This window comes from Agelaius tricolor, unplaced genomic scaffold (assembly GCF_023055355.1).
Source record: "Agelaius tricolor isolate 1412-34295 unplaced genomic scaffold, bAgeTri1.0.p SCAF_2, whole genome shotgun sequence".
NCBI classification, from domain to species: Eukaryota; Metazoa; Chordata; class Aves; order Passeriformes; family Icteridae; genus Agelaius; species Agelaius tricolor.
This window is the reverse complement of record NW_027269262.1, coordinates 80,691,769-80,709,771: the sequence shown is the minus strand read 5'-3', so window position 1 is coordinate 80,709,771 and position 18,003 is coordinate 80,691,769.

Below are 18,003 nucleotides of genomic sequence, written 5' to 3'. Positions count from 1 at the left end.
GCCCAATTTCATCTGAACTGTGTTGATAAAAAGAAGAGAAAATGAAAAACAGTAAAAGTAACCAAAAATTGCAGGTACTTGGCCAAGGAAACTTTGGTAATGCCAGCCAGTAAAGCAGGAAACATATCACTATTTGAGTGGTAAACTACAGATAAGGAACACAGCAATTCACACAAAACTCTTCCCATGGTGGCTTTGCATGTCAAACTAGGGGAAGAGATGAAGGAAGGAATCAAAATCATTAAAAGAGTGAAGCAGATCAATCACTGCTTTTAAGGAAAACAATAAGGATGAAAAGTAAGCAGGCGGTTAATAGGCAATAAGAACACAAATGGGAAGAGATCAGTGAAATTTGCAAAGATATTAGATGTAAAATGAATATGTAATAGAAGTAAATTTTTTATATAATGGCTGTAGGTGATATCCAGCCTCAGAAACTCCTAAGAGAAGAAAACACTCTTGAGATCAAACAAAAGATACAGGGTAGCCATATAAAGTTGTTCAGAAAAGAAGCTTAGTAAAGCAGAGCAGCTTTTGCAGGCTTATTTTAAAACTCTTTAATTTTAAAGCACTGCAAAAATCTTGATTAGCTTTGGGCATCTAATTGCATCAGTGTACTAAACTAGGCCTTGAATTTTAGATATGTGGAACTTGGAAAACTACCAGTGCAGGCTTATACTTGGATAGATAGATCTAAGTACCAGCAGTATCTCCTAACTGCAAAGAATCAAGAGATAATTTGCCTACCTCTATTATTTGTATCCCACCCCATAGGCAGGATCTGCTAATGACTTGTACAGCACAATGTTTTTCTATCAACTGCAATTTTAGGAGAGAACATAATATTAACTGATTTTGCATTTACAGCTTCAGTAGATTAAATTTATCTAAAGTAAATATTGCCTGGGATTGCAGCTAGGCACTGAGTAAACAGCTATGAGTTCTTAGGCAAGACTTGTTGGGTGGAAGTGCCATGTTCTGAAGATTTGTTCTGTAAAAAAATTATGCTGGCATTTAAGCCTGGCAAAACATTGTGTTCCCTAATAAGTAAGCCATCCTCAGGATGTGAGTGACACTTACAAGAACTCTGGGGTTTAGGTTTCTCTGCATGAAAGATGAATATCCTTCACAAAGACACTTGTTTATTTTTTTGAATCTGGCCATCACTCTGAAAGCATCTGGTCCTCAGAGAAATCAAGCTTTTTTTCAGAAATCATCTTCATATGAGAAAATACTGGAAGGTGAAATGCAGTGATAATTTCAAACATACTTGCTCTGGCTCTTTTACTGGAATGAGTCTGTAATTCTACTATCTCTGGGGGAAGAACCATCAATCAGGACACTCCACCAGTAGTGTTTTTTAGGCTCATTCTTGTGGGGAACGGAGAAGTATAAAAGAATTTCAATGTGTTTACACTAACATTTAAATAATAGATGAACTAGGAAGATATGAATCATGGGAATCAGTTGTCCCAGTCAATGCAGCCTGAATTGAATCATAGGACAGTTGGTTTTTATTTATGTATTTTTGTAGTTGATGCCAAATACACAGAACAACAAGTTCTACAGAAAATAACATACAGTAAGAATTATACTCCATGTCATGTCATTATTCTCAGAAAAGGACCAGAAGGAATCAAGCTGAGCATCTTATTTCTGGAGATTACTTTCAAACAGGGTAAGGGACAGCTTCTTTGTCACTGAAGGCAGAGGAGAAAGAAATTACTACAGAAGGGCAAATAATTTCTAAAAGGAATCAGCAGCCTGCCCAGATAGAACTGATAACTGAGCAAATCAGAGCCTGTCTACATCTTGGTACCACCTTTTGTGAAAGCATGGGGACATTTATAATTTCAAACATACTGAAATATGCCTCTATCATGATTTCTGGCTGAATGTTTATAAGATCCATGCATTCCAATATTGCATTAAAAATCAAATTGAAAGGCAAATATTTAAAAGTACCCCCTAAAAGAGAAGATATGGATGCCTGTCACTGCTGGATACCTGCTTGAAATACAAAAAATAGCAGAACAGAATAGAAGGCAAAATGTTTTACAAAAAATGGCATTTGCATAATTTTAAAGAAGGCATAATTCAGATGAACTATCTGCATTATGTTTATTTTTGTTACATATTTAACCTTAATTTTTAATTGAGGTAATAATAGTAATAAAAATGGGGAAAATACAACATACACCTATTTTTCAAAAGCAGATGCTGGCTAGACATAGGCTGCTCTCCAATTCTTGTCCAATTTCTGATCAAGAGAAGGGATAAACTGCTGCATTACACCAGTCTGTTATAATATTTCATCTCAAAGACACCAATTCATGGTGGTTTATCAGATATAAATAATTGTTTATCACCACCTATTTGTTGAAGAACTAGCAATTTGTTACGAAAAGGAAATTTTAGAAAATTACTCTCAATGGAGGCAGAGATAACAGTGAGATCAGTGTGCCTATGTGGCAACACAAATATTTAGGCACTAGAGACAAAAGGTGTCTTCTTTCCCCCTTCAAAGGGCAAAACTGCATGAGGAAAATAAACTAATTTTAGATACTCATGTGATATAGTAAAGTGAAATCTACTGTGGTTTTTCTTCAAGAGAGCTAAATAAAGATTTTTGATGAACAGCAATGCTTAAGTACATCTTTGGAGTGATGCTGGACCTCAGGATGTATGAGCTGATCAGCTGTTTTCCATGTGTCTTTGGATGCTGACCTTTTCATGCATTATCTTATAGCTTCTCTTACCCTCTTTTTTATCTTGGTTTTGTAAATGCATACCTCTCCTTCTCCCAGCTAGGTGAATTTGAGATTTTCAGTGGAAACCTCACTGGTATTTGCTGCAGTAGGTGCAGTGTCATTTACTTGCACTGAAGCAGCACATTTACTGTCAAAGGAGCTCCCAGAACCTAGGCCAAGGAAGATGGTAGAAGCTACACTGCAAGATGCAAGTCAAACACTGTGTATCCTTTATTCACTATACCATGAAACATATGGCACTATACACCTGGGGAGCCACCCTCCTCCCTCATGGTGATTCATCCTGCTGAATAGCACAGCAAGTTCAGTCTGGCATTAAATGTTAGCATATGCAGTCTGGCACACCAAGGAGCGCACTGGAATCTGAATTATTGACCACGTGAATGGTGTGTTTGGAAACATCAATTCAGATCAACATCACATAGCAAATGATCTAGCCAAAAATAATATGAACATATTACAGTCAGATTTTATTCCTTAGCTGACAAAAAAATGAAAGAAATCGCACAGGAACTTTAACATCTGCTTCTCATCTGTCCAGATGATGTGGATTTATTACCTTTGCATCCAGGTGTGCATCATTTCTTGCTACATTTTAGCATCCAATACTCATATGCCATTCATTTTTAGAAATATTAGAAAGAAATGGTCCTTTAGAAAAGAAACTGACTCAGGATGATGAAAAAAAAGTCTTAACACTGATGGCAAAACTAATATTGAAAATAAATACATTTCAACATTGAATGCTGAAAAGATGAAATAGATAACAAAGATTAATTGCAAAAGCCATTTTGGACTGCAGCATGACAGTACTGTCTGACAGGCCCATGAATCCATTTACCTTCTTGTGCCTTTTGCAGTTACAGTCCAGGGAGCTCAAAGGCGCTGGGGCGATCAAAGGTGATCTCATTTTTGTGGAGTGTCATTTCCAGTCCAGCACCTGGGACTGTGAGAGTCCCTAAAAGGACATAAAACCTAGAAAGAACACCTGTAGTAGGAGTATGGCTTTGGCTTCAAAATGACTTGAGGTTCAGATTTCTAATATGAAACATTTGTCTTCAGCAAAATATCCTGGTCCATGCCATCATAAAGGCTGGTAAAAATCCCTTAAAACTAAAGGGAGGTGAAAAAGATGGAGAGTAAAGAAAGCATTATAAAATGCCAGTATGTGTAATTCTGCAGTTTGAGTCTGATCCATGCTGGAGTCTTCCATTTCGTCCTCTGAAGAGAAAATGACAGCAGGAAACTTCTAGTGTCAACCTTCATCTGCTTTTCTGCATTTAGTAATGCTTTTTGACTGAACTTCTTTCCTGCTGCATTTCTTCCCACAACTTTTCTCATTTAATCTCATCTTCCTTCAGCAGCTTGAACTAATCCTACTGATGCCTGTGAATTTTCTGAGGGTGTTGTTGCATTTGTCAAGAATCATCCAAGCTCTGAATTGGAAAGATACTGGTTATTTGCTGTACAAATATTACAAATATGATGCAGGATAAAGTAAGAATTTGTCCAGAGATTAAGATAAGAGATTAGAATTTACAGTGACAAGAAGAAAGCTGAAGGATTCTCTGGGTCTTTGTGACCTTAGAAATACTCTAATGGGGGACAGGTTGAATATTTTGCTGTGTCTTTCCATTTCCAAAGGCAACACTAACATGGATTCTTGTAAAAGGGTGAAAATATGGCAAGAGTACCCCTATTATTTATCCAGCCCCCATAAAAAGAGCTTACAACTATATTCTCTATGAATTAACAAGCTACTTTTTCCATTTTTGCAGACTAAGACAAAAGTATCTACCTATGCATTGAACTATGAACAAAATTTTATCAAACAGCCTATGGAGAGGGTCATTCTCTTACATGTGTATCACCTTTTCATAATTTAATTGTATAACACTTGGTTGCAAGAAGGTAGAGTTATAGAATGAAGATTTTCTCTTTCAAAAAGCATCTTATCCATTTGCTATTAAGCTTTCTAAAAAAAAAAGGCAGATAATTTACCCTCCAAAGTAGGCTAAGGATGTAAGAATTAAAAGATTAGCTAAGAAGAAGTTTCTGAAGACTTATTCAGATTTTAGAAAAATATAATACATGTGAAGAAATATTGCCAGGAATCTGCATTTTCACACGAACCAGTAAAAGACCACAATAAAACATTATTTAAAGGAAATGCTTCAAAAATCCAAAAAGCAATCCTCTTATGTAAGTTCCATGATAGAGTTCTTTATCCAGTCTGCAAGAACTAAGCAGAGCAACTGCAATTATTTAGAGTAAAAGTACTGAGGAAATTAGAAGATGAACATCATGAGGTAAGGGGGAAAAACAAACTTTGGGTGGGATAAGCATGATGAAAAGTAGCAGGTGTTAAGGAGAGAAATGTACATCTCTCTTGCAACAAATTTCACAAGTTGTCACTAGCAAAAAAATTAATTGTTCAGTTTTTTAAAAAAAACTTTACTTTTTATTGGATTCAGTGGGCTAGAAATTTCAGCTAAATCTGTGATTTTTTTTCAAGATAAAGAGCTCAATGTCAAGGAACAGCTTATAAAAGCAGAGCAGTTCATTTTTTACCCCTTATGCTAATTTAAACCTTGTCTAGCTCCATATGCCTATATGATGCAAGAGACCAAGCAACCTGCAGTAAGATTTTTCATATGAAACTGTTTTAACTTTAGGAGATACTATATGATTAATGATTTATGCTTATTTCAATGCAATAATAACACTAATAATACCCATGTTAATATTTCATTCTTTAATGTAATGTGCGAACAGTAAAAAAACTAACTTTAAAAAGTCAAGGGAGGCAATTGACTTTCAGATAGTTCTCAAACTTGAAGATATTGCATGTGTTAGCATGAGTAAGACCCAGACTAATAACTGAAGATGTAATTTTCCTTCTTTTGACAATTTTGAGATACATATTTATATAGAGTTCATGGTATTAATAGTGATTATTAATGAAGACCAAAAAGAAGCAGTGGGAACAAAGTAGAAAAGTATATTAAATAGACAGTCTCTTAATTTGCATGTTTAGATGGTTTACGTTACTTTTCTAACCACTCCTTTCTACTGCCCTGTTAACCTAAGACCTACAATCAGGGGGGCTGCATGGGAGATGGTTTCTTAATGGATAAAGGAGGAATGGGTGAGACAGAGTTAGCTGATGGAGGCTCTAGATGCCACTTTACAAAGGCAGGAGAAATTGTCTGGGTGTTCAGAGACCTCTCATCACAAATTACACAGCCATAACTTCCTCTAGAGCATCATTGAGATCCAGCTCATCTGTTATCTGTACCACTAACAGACTATAAAATGTACAGATATTAGAATTTGAATATCATCAAAGAAAAAATCAAGGCTGATGTGTGAAGACTAAATTTTTTTATGACCAATGCTGATAATGGAATGCATTTCTCAGAGTTCAATATGAAAAAACTATATGGAGGTTTTTGGGGTTTTTTGTGGCTACACAGAACTATTTATTCATATCTTCCTTTTCTTAGGGGAAAATTGCTAAATTAAGTTGTTGCTGTTGTTGTTGTTATTGTCATCATTATTACATTTCTTGTCCAAAGTGTAATCCAAACAAACTGGAAGGAGCCACAGAGCCAGAAGTCTCTGCTTTCCTCATGACCAGCTTGGACAAGAGCCACATCTCTTCCTCCTCTGCTCAAACTGACACCATAATTTCATGGTTCTTCTGCCTGGGGACAGCATCAGTAAAATCAAGCAGTGAGATTGTCCTCACAGGTAGACTGAGGTAGTGAATTTCTGCTGGCAAGTCCAAAGAAATGCCTGAAAGCTCACATAAGCAGGCAGAAAGCCGGGTGTCAGGCAGGTGTGATTAACCCTCTAACATAAAAAATAAACATATGTCTAGTAGAAGCTTTACAAATATTCAGCATTCCACAATCTCTTCACACTCTAGTTATTAGAAATTTTCAACAGATTTTTTTTAAGCCTAGAGTCTGTTTTTACAAGGGATTCTGTACTCAACTCCTTGTCTATTCACATTTGTATGTAAAGGCATACAAACTCACAGAGTGAAGTATGACAAAAAATTTTGACTCAAGCAGAAAAAAAAGTCTGCAGATGAGATATTTTAATTTTATAAATGTTACCTATTTAGACACACTTCTCAGAGACAAGAACAGACAGAAATTAGATATTAATTCTCTTATGGTAATAAAACTGCAAAATTGCCCATCTGCAATGGACACTTCATCAGTGATCTGTGAATCATAAAGGACCAACCAAAAAGGTGTAGTTGGCATGCAGATGAAAGTATTTAGGCAACTGAGTGTACCCATACAGTTTTTTCAGGTTCTAACCAATAAAATAGAGAAAAATAAAAGAAAGAGCAAACTAAAATACAAAACAAAAGCAAACAAACAAAAACAAACAAAGCCAAAAAACCCCCACCATAAAAAAAAAAAAACCAACCAAACTTTTATGTCAGTAAAACTGGAATATTTTCTTTCCAACCACGTTTTCCAGGTCCTAGTTCAGTATCCATAGTCACACTGTTGAAGCCCACCCATTTTATCATACGTCTTTTTGTATTTCCCACATTATGCAAAAAATGTAGTCTTGTATTTCTCTTCCAGCCCATCTAATTTCATAGATGGCATGCAAGAACAATGGTGTTGCTCTGAATTCATACCACTGCAAGGGAATGTTTAAAATGCAAAATGAATGAACTGAGTTTTCCCCTAATGAAAGAAAACATTTGTATTCAAAGTTTCTGATTACTATTCCCTTTATTTGATTAAATTTTGCTTGTTTTGCGTTGTGGATTTGTTGGGATTTTTACAGAAGATTTGAATTCTATGCCAAGTTTAGACTGATAATGACCTTTCAAATTTTCTGCTACTAAAAGAAGGGTTTTGGTGTTCAGTTATTATAAATTACAGTGATAGTTACCATTGATTGCAAAACATTAAGAAACATTCAATAATTAATCTTCACATTAGCCTTGTGACAGAGGAATAAAAATGCAATGTAGCTTTCCAGAATCCAAGCAAAATTAAAGCTCAAAAAAGGTATAAATTACCTATAGTCTTTCTAGTAACTCTCTCTTATTCTCTGTGGAAAATTTCACGCTGACACTAATTTTGGCATGCTTATATAATGCTCTGTTTTCTTTTTGAAAAACAAACCAATCAGCCACACTAATAAGCAGTTCATGTGATAGCAAGGCAAGACACAGTTTCAGAATTCAGCTGCTGAGGCTTTGCTGACTTTTTGAGGGTTGCAAGGATGTCCCTCTGACAACCAGCACTGGTTTCTCCTGTAAGGAGTAAGAAAGAAGAATATAAAATCATAGTGATTCCCAGCCCAGATACTTTGAGTAAGTCTTAGAATGACAAAGACATTTAATTGTATTTATTTGAGCATCCTTTTCTATCTGGGGCTGTGAAGTCAGCCTCAGAGACAAGATGAGAACTTTCTGATTTCAGAGTCTTTTCTCTGCTCTCTGATTTGCTAAATAATCAAGACAGTTTTTCCTATGATTTATCACTCTTTCATAAAGGTTTCTCTAACCTCTCTTTCATAATGACCCAAAGTTCCTTGCACCTTGTAGTAAAAATCTGAAATTTGACTTTTATTTAACAAATTTCAACATTAGATTATCTTCTACAAAAGAAATCAGAGGAGAAAGTGAGAGCAAGAAAGTGAAAATATCCTTCATCTCTCTGAAATATATGCCAAATGAACCATAAGTGAAAGCTGTTGCACCATTTTGAGGACAGAAATTTTTTTTTCATTCTTATTCTTTTTATTTTTCTTTTTTTTTCTTTTTTTTTTTTTTTTTTTTTTAATGTTCTGTGCTTTTCTGCCTCACCTGGCTTTGGGGAATAGGATGCACAGACTTCTCTCATCTGAAAGAGTTGTTAAGTCATTCCTTTACAGGCTTTAGAGTGCTAATAAACTTGCCACATTTTTTGTATTCATCTGAATAATAACTAGCTGTAGGGGCTAGTGAAACAAGAACCATATTTTTTCCAGAGTTGACTGGTTCTGAAGCTCATGGGAATGATAAATTCCAACAGAGCCAGGGTTCTCTCAAAGCCTTTCTGTCCCATACTACCTACAGCACTGCAGTCACTGCAGTGCTGATTTGGTAAAGTCACTAATTCATCTCAGGCTATACTCTTTTCCAGTGACTAGCACTTCATTAGGGTAAAAGGCTTCATTATGAAAGGAAATATTCACTGAGAATTCAGCTTATAAATGGAAAAATACCAAGTTTTCTACCAGCTTTCATGTTATATTTCTCAGGAGTAATAAAGACAAAAGCATAACACTACATTTTCGTGATCCACCAAACGATCCATCAAGGTGACAGTGAAATATTAAGAGGTGTGAGAGTCAAATCTTGACAGAATAGGGTCCAGTTTATATTACTAACTTTCATGTAATTAAAAAAAAAATTCTTATTGTAAATATTTGACTTTAGACCTCTGCAAATGCTTTCCTCTAAACACATCTGCCTACTTTGAACTCAAGCAACTACATAAAATTCCACATCTTTAGACTGCAGTTTTCAGCCATTGATACTATTAAAAAATTAGAAAAAAACCCTTTTTTTCTTTTTTCAGGGCCATAAGTCAGACCCCAGATATCCAATTTTTTTTTTGTGATTTTCTCCAATGAGGAAACTAAACATTATGCTGAAAACAATCATGGAAATTGGAACCACACAGGAATTTGTTTAACAAAGCTCTGAGTATCCTTAAAAAAAATGAAGTAGAAGGTGGAATTAACTTTAGGGAAGTTGAAATGAACTTTAACGGCTTGGCTACAGCAAGAATAAAACACATTTTGAACTTCAAGGAAAATTCATTGTGTGAACACACTACTACCAAGAAAAGCTGCAGATTGTCCATTTCTATTTTATCAGATCAAGATGTGTCAAAATACAAAATATTTCTGCATGGAACCAGCAGTGGTCATAAAAAGTTTAGAGAGCTCACTGTGAGAGAAATTGATTTGGTTCAACAGTTTGTGTTATTCAAGTCAATCCAGTTGGTGTAATGGTCCCTTCTGATTTTAAGGGACTCTATGTATCTATGAAAAATTCTAGTTGAACATAATAAAGATGTTTAAGAAATATTAAATTTTAATGAAATCTTAAGTCATTTACTTGATGGCTGGAGGTAAAAAAAATAAGAGAAAAATTATTATGCAACACTGTCATGAATGTTTATACTATAAATCAAGAACATTTAAATAGCAGATCTGTACATTAGATCTGGACTGCATGTAAATTTTCTCCACCTTTACTATATTTTACAATCTTTGATCATCCTTGAATCCTTAAGAGAGGCCTTTTATTTCTCGTGACACTCCATGGCTTAGACACCAGCTACCAAAGAGTGCAGTTTCTGAGCCATGAAGGAAACACAAGACCCTTGTTGATTTGACAAAGCTGAGGATGTATTTGCTTTACACTGGACACTGCTGTGGACTTATATTGAGGCTGATCATCACCTCAGGAACAGCCACATTTCAGCAAGAGCATGAAGGACACAAGTTACCAACTATTAGTGCTGATGTGTTGCTTAAATGGTTTAAAATGTTTATTATAGGTAGTAATCTGTAAAAACTGCAACTATCTGGGTTCACTGCAAGTATCAAGTTACATCTTATCTACACCTTGTAATATCCTACATTACAAGAAGAAATTCTTCATTATGGAGAGAAATGTGGATAGTTAATACCTGTTGATTTTAGATGAGATAAATCCCACCTTCAGAGTGAGATGTCTGTGTAAACAAGGAGGCTAGATAACAACCATAAGTACAGATAAATTTATATGTATAAGTCCCACAAAGGTAAAACACAGTTTGTTTGGAGATTCAATGAATAGAATGCATTTTAAAGTATCATTTTCTGTTTATTTTTCTGTTTATTTGAGGAATGAATGTTCTTCTATGTTTTCAAAATACAAAATAATCTTGATTTATGATAATTATGCTATACCAGTGGTTTTGTTTTCAGTTTAAATTCCTCTCTTTGACGATACTCACATGTAATCTGACAAGTGTCAGATTTATAGAGAAAAAGAGAGTTTGCAGTGAAATAGACAAATAAAGATTTATATTTACTGAAACTGTTGATGTGTGTGTGTCTTTGTATAAAAAAACACACAATAACACACCCTGAAATTTGTGCACATTGCTACAAATATGCTTAGTTCAAAGAAAGTTCAAATGCACATTACTGTTGTAGAATTAAGGCTTTAGTCATGTTTTTAAAGACAATCATAAATATAAAACAAAATATCTTAAAATAGAAAATCTAAAGTAAAAAAAAAAAACAGAATTAAAATATGATGTTCCTATTGCATTCTCAGAAATATTGCTTATTATTTCCAATGTATGCAAAACCAAAAGCTAAAAAAGGATATCCTGAAACATTGCCACATTGCAGTAATTATTTATAATAAAGCATAAGCACACTCACTCAAATTTATTAAAAAGAGAAATAGTTTTCATTTAAACATTTTTGCCTAATACTTGTAAGGAAATATTTGACAGTGACCAACTTAGGATTTGTGTCAAAACAGAAGTGAGTGATCTTATATATTTGGATAAAAGGTAATTACTATCTGTTAATGACTATTTTTTTCTTCAGAACTTTCATCATTTCACTGTTCTTTGTATTAGTTCAGTGTCTAGAGGTTCCTGAAGAAAACAAAACACCAATATTAACAAATACACCAATATTAAGGTAACGTATGCGTACACAGTTGATGGAGGAACACAACTAGCATCCCTGTTTGATGTCAGTCACTGGAATGTCTGCAGGGCCCTGCAGTGTGTTTTTGGGAAAAGGGAAAAGGTTTGGCTGCACCAATGTGGCCACCACAGCACCAAGGCTACCAGAGCACCAAGGCTACCAGAGCCCTCTATCTGCACACAGACAAGAGGTAGTGCCAGTTCAGCTTGCCTCCCTGCCTGTCTAGAGATCTATCCAAAACCAACACCACAGGCTCACACCAATAAAAGGCTGACTTTGAAAGTGGATGCTGCCTTGGGGCTTGATCAAAAGGCAAACTCAGCTTTTCTACCTGCAACCCCTGTGCTGTAAGCTGAGACCTTACAAATTCAAGTATGAAGTGTTTAATGCCGTCTTCAGGGTGACAGTGCATATACTGTAGCTTACAAGAAAAAGCTTGAGAACAGTTTGGAAGAAAGAATATTGCTCTTTCCTGTAAATTGATGAAAAAACAAGGTCTGGAGAGAAAATATAACTTACCTAAGGTCACACAGGAAGCCTGTGACAGAGTCGAAAACTGAAATCAAATTTCCTGACTTTCAATCCATTGCCTCAGCCATAAGATCTTTCCTCTCTCATTGATTTAATTTATTGATTTATCTTTTTTTATTCTGAGCATCTGGTTGACTACAAAACAAAATGGCTTACATGATTATTGCAAATAGGTTTATGTTTTGATGCTATTTTCATTACTTATATGTATTGTAAAGATACTCAAAATTGGGCATCTATTATATATAATCATGAATAGGTACTTTGATTGATTTATAAAGACGTCATAATTAATTTTCTCCTTTAATTTCCATACAACACATCAATTTTCAAGAGAACAGATCATTATTTTACAAAGAAATTAACCTTGGGCACTTCAAATAGGATCTATGCATATGTACTTCATTATCTATAACTTACATTCCGTGTCAATGGCTGCTAATTCCTCAGAGGACATAATCATACAGTGAACAAGAAGCATTTTGATGTCTCTTACAGACTAATTTTAAGAATAAAGAGGGAAATGTCACACACAATCCCAAGTGCTGCTTTTCCTTCTACTTCTCAAGACAAAGCCACCGTTCCTACTTCCACTAGACCTAGAGTGGCACCTCAAGGCAGAATTAAAAACACGTCAGGATTATTCACAGACTCATCACAATCCTCACAAAGAGAAGTTAGTATTAAGCCAGAATGATGCAAAATCAGATCAACAAAGGCCTGAGTCTGCAATTTCTGCTTTTAGTTGTCTAAAAATGACTTGCACTGACTCAAAAAAAGTGAAAGTTACTTTTATGAACCAGATACTTCAGTCCTAAAAAATGTCAGTATCTATTAAGTGTTATATCTCAGTGAAGAGATGAAGCTATGAAATGAATCAACAAACTCTATAGACCATACTAGAATACCAAAGACTCCTATGATGAAATATGAAGATTAATAAACAAGAACAAAATGAGAAACTGGCTTATATTGGGAGCCAATTCCATTTCTTCTCTCTGAAGAACAGCAGATATATGTTTTGCTCAAGCCATTCCAGACAAAAATCAGAAAATATGAATCATTTAGAGATTCTTTATAATCCAGGGAAACGAAAACAATCCAATTTATCTATGTGTATTTAAAGAAAAGCACCCAAGAATTTCTAATGTAGTAAATTGCACAATTGTATCTAATCTTAAGCTGTTGTCAATTGATGTGAAAGTGGTTTTTGTTTGCTGTCTTTCTTATTTTAATATATTTGTTTTATTATGTATCATATGAGCAAGGTAACCTCTGATAGGGTTGACTAATCTGGAAGACACATCAATGCATGTTTGGTCAAGGCCTGTTCTTCTGTCTAGTGGAAGTCCATTCATTGATAGTTACCACATCAATTTAACTTAAATATTTTAAGTATTTTGGTTTGGCTCTTTTAGAAAGAAACTTGTCTCCCTAAATATTTGTACAAGCATGTGTGTTGTTAGCTTCATCCTCAAGAATTTTTTCAAGAAATATACACACAGTTAATTCATACTCTACAGGTTTTAGAAGGAGAAAAGCTCCTTTTGGCACTCAGAGATTTCTTGCACAGACTTTCATAACAGTTTATCTAATTAATAAGAAAAAGTTTAGACATAATGAACCTACCTGCCTTTGTTTTTTTGCATTCAACAAAGGAATCACAATACCTGAGACTACTGAAAGTGTGAAATGGAGCTTATGACCCTTGACGGGTCAAAACCTTTTGAGTAAACCCTTTTGAGGTTTTAACACCAAGACTGTTCAGGAATAGATATCCAGGAGGAGAGAAGGCCGACTCTATGGAAACTTTCAATACTCAAAGGCAGCTCATGAAAAAGATGGAAAAGAACATTTTAGTAGGGCCTGTAATGATATGACAAATGCTGATTGTTTTAAACTAATACAGGGTAGACTGATATTAGATATAAGAACTTTTTTTCAGTGAGGGAGCTGAAACACTGTCACAGGCTGCCCACAGAGGTGGTAGATGCCTCATCCCTGGAAACATTCAAGGTAAGGCTGGACAGGGCTCTGAGCAATCTAATCTAGTTGAAGATGTCTCTGCTTACTGCAGCGGGTTAGAACTAGATGATTTTAAAGGTCCCTTCCAAACTGAACCATCTATAATTGATTCTATGATTGATTCTATGATTCTATGATACATGTATAATTGCTATGTAATTTAACCATCTAAATGAAAAGTTGAAGCAGCGTGGCAAGAGAGGAGAAGGGTCGACCTTCTCGAGCGTCCCGGTAAGCTGGCCAGCACCGCTCGCAGCTCGGGGGGCACTGTCCCACTCTCGGTGTCTGGGACTGCACCTAAGGAGAGCACCCTGCGTTATAGCAGCGATGCTCCTTGCAGAGGGACGAGGCTGCCTCTGGCTACGACCAGCAGGAAATAAGAGAGTGCTCTCCAGTTGGGGCACAGTCCACGTTTAACAGAGATCCCAGGGAAGCCAACAACGGAAGAGAACGAGGGAGGGGCTACAGCAACTTATAAAGGGAGAGGGATACAGGGGAGGAGCCCGTCCTCCAGGGGGAGGGGGGTACAGAGGATTGACAGAAGGGAAATACCAATAATAACAACCTGGAGGAGGGGCCCCGGCCCCTGAGCCAATCACTCCGTGCCCTAGACAGAAGTTTCCAGAGAAAATGGTGGTGGCAGAGGGTGACTGTCAGGGCACTGGGGAGGGGTTTAGAAAAACATGCATTGATCTCCAGGGAAACCGGGGAGGAACTGGGGTAAGTGACAGTAGCAGGGAGGGGAGGGAGAACCAGGGCAGAACCATCACAAAACAGGGGGGAACAGAACAGTCCAACACAGCACAACACAACAAAAAGTAGAATATTTCCTTGATGCTTTGAGCATTAATAGTACTTCTTTTAACCTTTATGACCTACAGGGATTCTGTTCTAAAGCCCAGAGGAAAAAGGAGGGTGGTACTCTTCTTGAATAGCTTGTCTGGAGCATAACATATTTTACCACTCTCAGAACTCACACTAAGAACAAAAGGATTAGAGAAGACCTAAAATATCCTCAGCCTTATATAGAATAGAGAATATTCATATGAATATACTCAATCTACTCCACAGAACAGACAACTGCATGCAACACTACAGGAGACAAGTCATCCAGGAAAATGACCAGCCTGGTTAAACAGAGAACATAGGCTGGATCTTAGGGGGAAAAGACAATTTATTATCTCTGGAAAGAGAGTCAGGTAAATTGGGAGGACTACAAAGATGTGGTGAGGTCATATAAAGAGAAGATTAGCACAGCCAAATCCCAGGTAGAACTTGATTTGGCCACTGCATTTAAAACCAAAAAAATTTCCATAAATACACTGGCAGCAAAAGGAGAGTCAAGGAGTGCTTTCACCATTTGTTGAATGCAGTGTAGAGGATGAGGAAAAGCAGAGGCACTTACTACTTTCTTTGCCTCAGTCTTCAAGCAGTTACCTCAGGATACCCAGATCCCTGACATGGAAGTTGGTGACTGGGAGATGAGTGAAGCCCCCACAGTCCAGGAAGAGATGGTTAATGACCTGCCTTGCCAATAAGACGCTCACTATGGGCCCTGATGGGATCCACCTGAGTTACGAAGGAACTGGAAAAAGAACTTGCCAAACCACTCTCTAATATCTACCAGCAGTCCTGGTTAACTGGAGGAATTCCAGATGACTGGAACTTGACAAACCTAACAGCCATCTACAAGAATGTTTGCAAGGAGGATCCAGGAAATGCAAGCCTTTCCATTGTTCCAGGCAAGGTTATGGAAGAGATCATCCTGAATTCCACTGCACAGCACATGCAGAACAACCAGGGCATCAAGCCCAGTCAAAACAAAAGGCAGGTCCTGCTTCACCAGCTCTTTCTGTGACAGGTTAACCCATTTCTGTAGGTGGATGTGGTCTCTCTAGACTTCAGTAAAGCATTTGACACCATCTCCCACAGCATCTTCCTAGAAAAACTGCTTGGTCACAACCTGGATGTGTAGACTCTTTGCTGGGTGTCCAGGCCCAGAGGACAAAAAAACTGGCTGGCTGGCCAGGCCCAGAGAGTTGTGGTTAATGGAGCCAAATCCAATTGGTGGTAGGTCACTGAGGTGATTCCCAAGGCTAGTTCTGGAGCCAGTATAATATCTTTATTGACAATCTGGATGTGGGGATTGGGTGCACTCTCAGTAAATTCCCAGGTCACACCAAGTTGGGTGGGAATGTTGGTCAGCCCAAGGGGAGGAAGGATCTACGGAGAGACCTGGAAAGACTCGATCAGTGCACTGAGGACAGCTGCAGGAGGTTCAATAAGGGTGTCTGGATCTGGCACTGGGTAGTCTGGGTTTAGTGGTTTAGGGATTACAGTGGCAGTGCTGGGTGGACGGCTGGACTGGATGATCAAGGCCCCTTCCAACCCTGATGATACCATGATTCTAGGATGAAAGTTTCATCTCAACAGTCTGACAAAATGAGGAAAGGATTAAAGAATCCAATATACATCATTTATTTCAATCACAGAAAATCTGTCTATTTTAAACCTAAAGAGAATATCTGTAGATAAATGGATACTGTTTTTTCTGTGGAAGTACAAGGATGGTAAAACATGTATGACACTGACAATTTCTTTATCTGCTAATCTTACTACTTTTTGTGCAAGACTATTATTTTACTATTATCAGTGAGAGATGAAGTATCCTAATGATTGCTTCTAACACAGTTCTTGTTTATAAATGTCAGGTAATTCAGTAAATTAACTAAAATCACATGACTTTTTCAGATGAACATTCACAAAGACCAAATTAGTAACAGAGGGTCATTTCAAATAAATTTGTGAAAATTCTCAGGGCGTATTTGTCATAAGTGCTGTTTGTCAAACAATGAAAAATAATGAAGAAAAGCAGAGGAAACCATCACTTCCATAAAAATACTTAATAATCAGTTGAAAGTCAAAGTTGGTGCTAGTAATTATAAAGTGAAAAAATACAGTTTGTCTTAGCACTTACATTAGGGAAGAAAATGGCATGGAACAACTGATTTCTGTAAAGAAAACTGAAAATAATTCAGAGAAACTAATCGTGGTTTGCCAACAGCTTTTCTGTTCTTTGCAGTCATTATCTACAGTAATGGGCTGAGACAACTATACAGGAAATTAAGATGTACATTTGGATCATTGGTAAATAAGCCATTAGATAATAGGCAACTGATTTGTTCAGCTTATATATTATACAGAATACTTCACTTTTAGAAAGGAGATCAAGAATTAGCTATGAACTGTCTGGTATTTTTATGCATTGGTGAATTTTCCTGGAGTGCAGCTTTAGTAGAGTCTTTTTGGTTATTAATTCCAGAGAGTGAAGTAAAAGTATATATCACTACATTTCACATGTAATAATGGCTGTAGATATTTTGATTTTCTCTGCTGAAAGCCTAGCAGATGTATGTAAGAGATAGAGGCTATCACCTATTACCTATGAACATCAAAAGGGATGGGTGACAATTGTGGAGAGAGTTCAAAAAGTTACTTTAAGTTTAAAATACATTTCATAATGATTGAGGATTTCAGTGGAAGGTCCTTTACTTTTGCACAATCATGTACCACATCAGGGAGAAATTAAGCTGGGAAATCATATCCCCAAATTTTACTTCTGTATACACTAAACTAAGTTTATGTTAAATAAGATGCTTGCACTAGTAAGGAAATAACAAAAGACCACGTTCTGAGAGGAGAGCATCCCTTTCCCATTATGATCCCTTTTGAAGTAGCTGCTTGACTAAAGAATTTGTACACATCCCACCTCCAATATTCCCCATCCCATTTTCCGCATGTGTTTGCATTACTGAGAAGTAATTATAATGAAAAATACAAACCTCAGTGAAATGGATATGGGATGTGACAGCTGAAAAAAGACCAAATACACCAGACAACTCATCATCTTACCATTTCTTCTGACCTT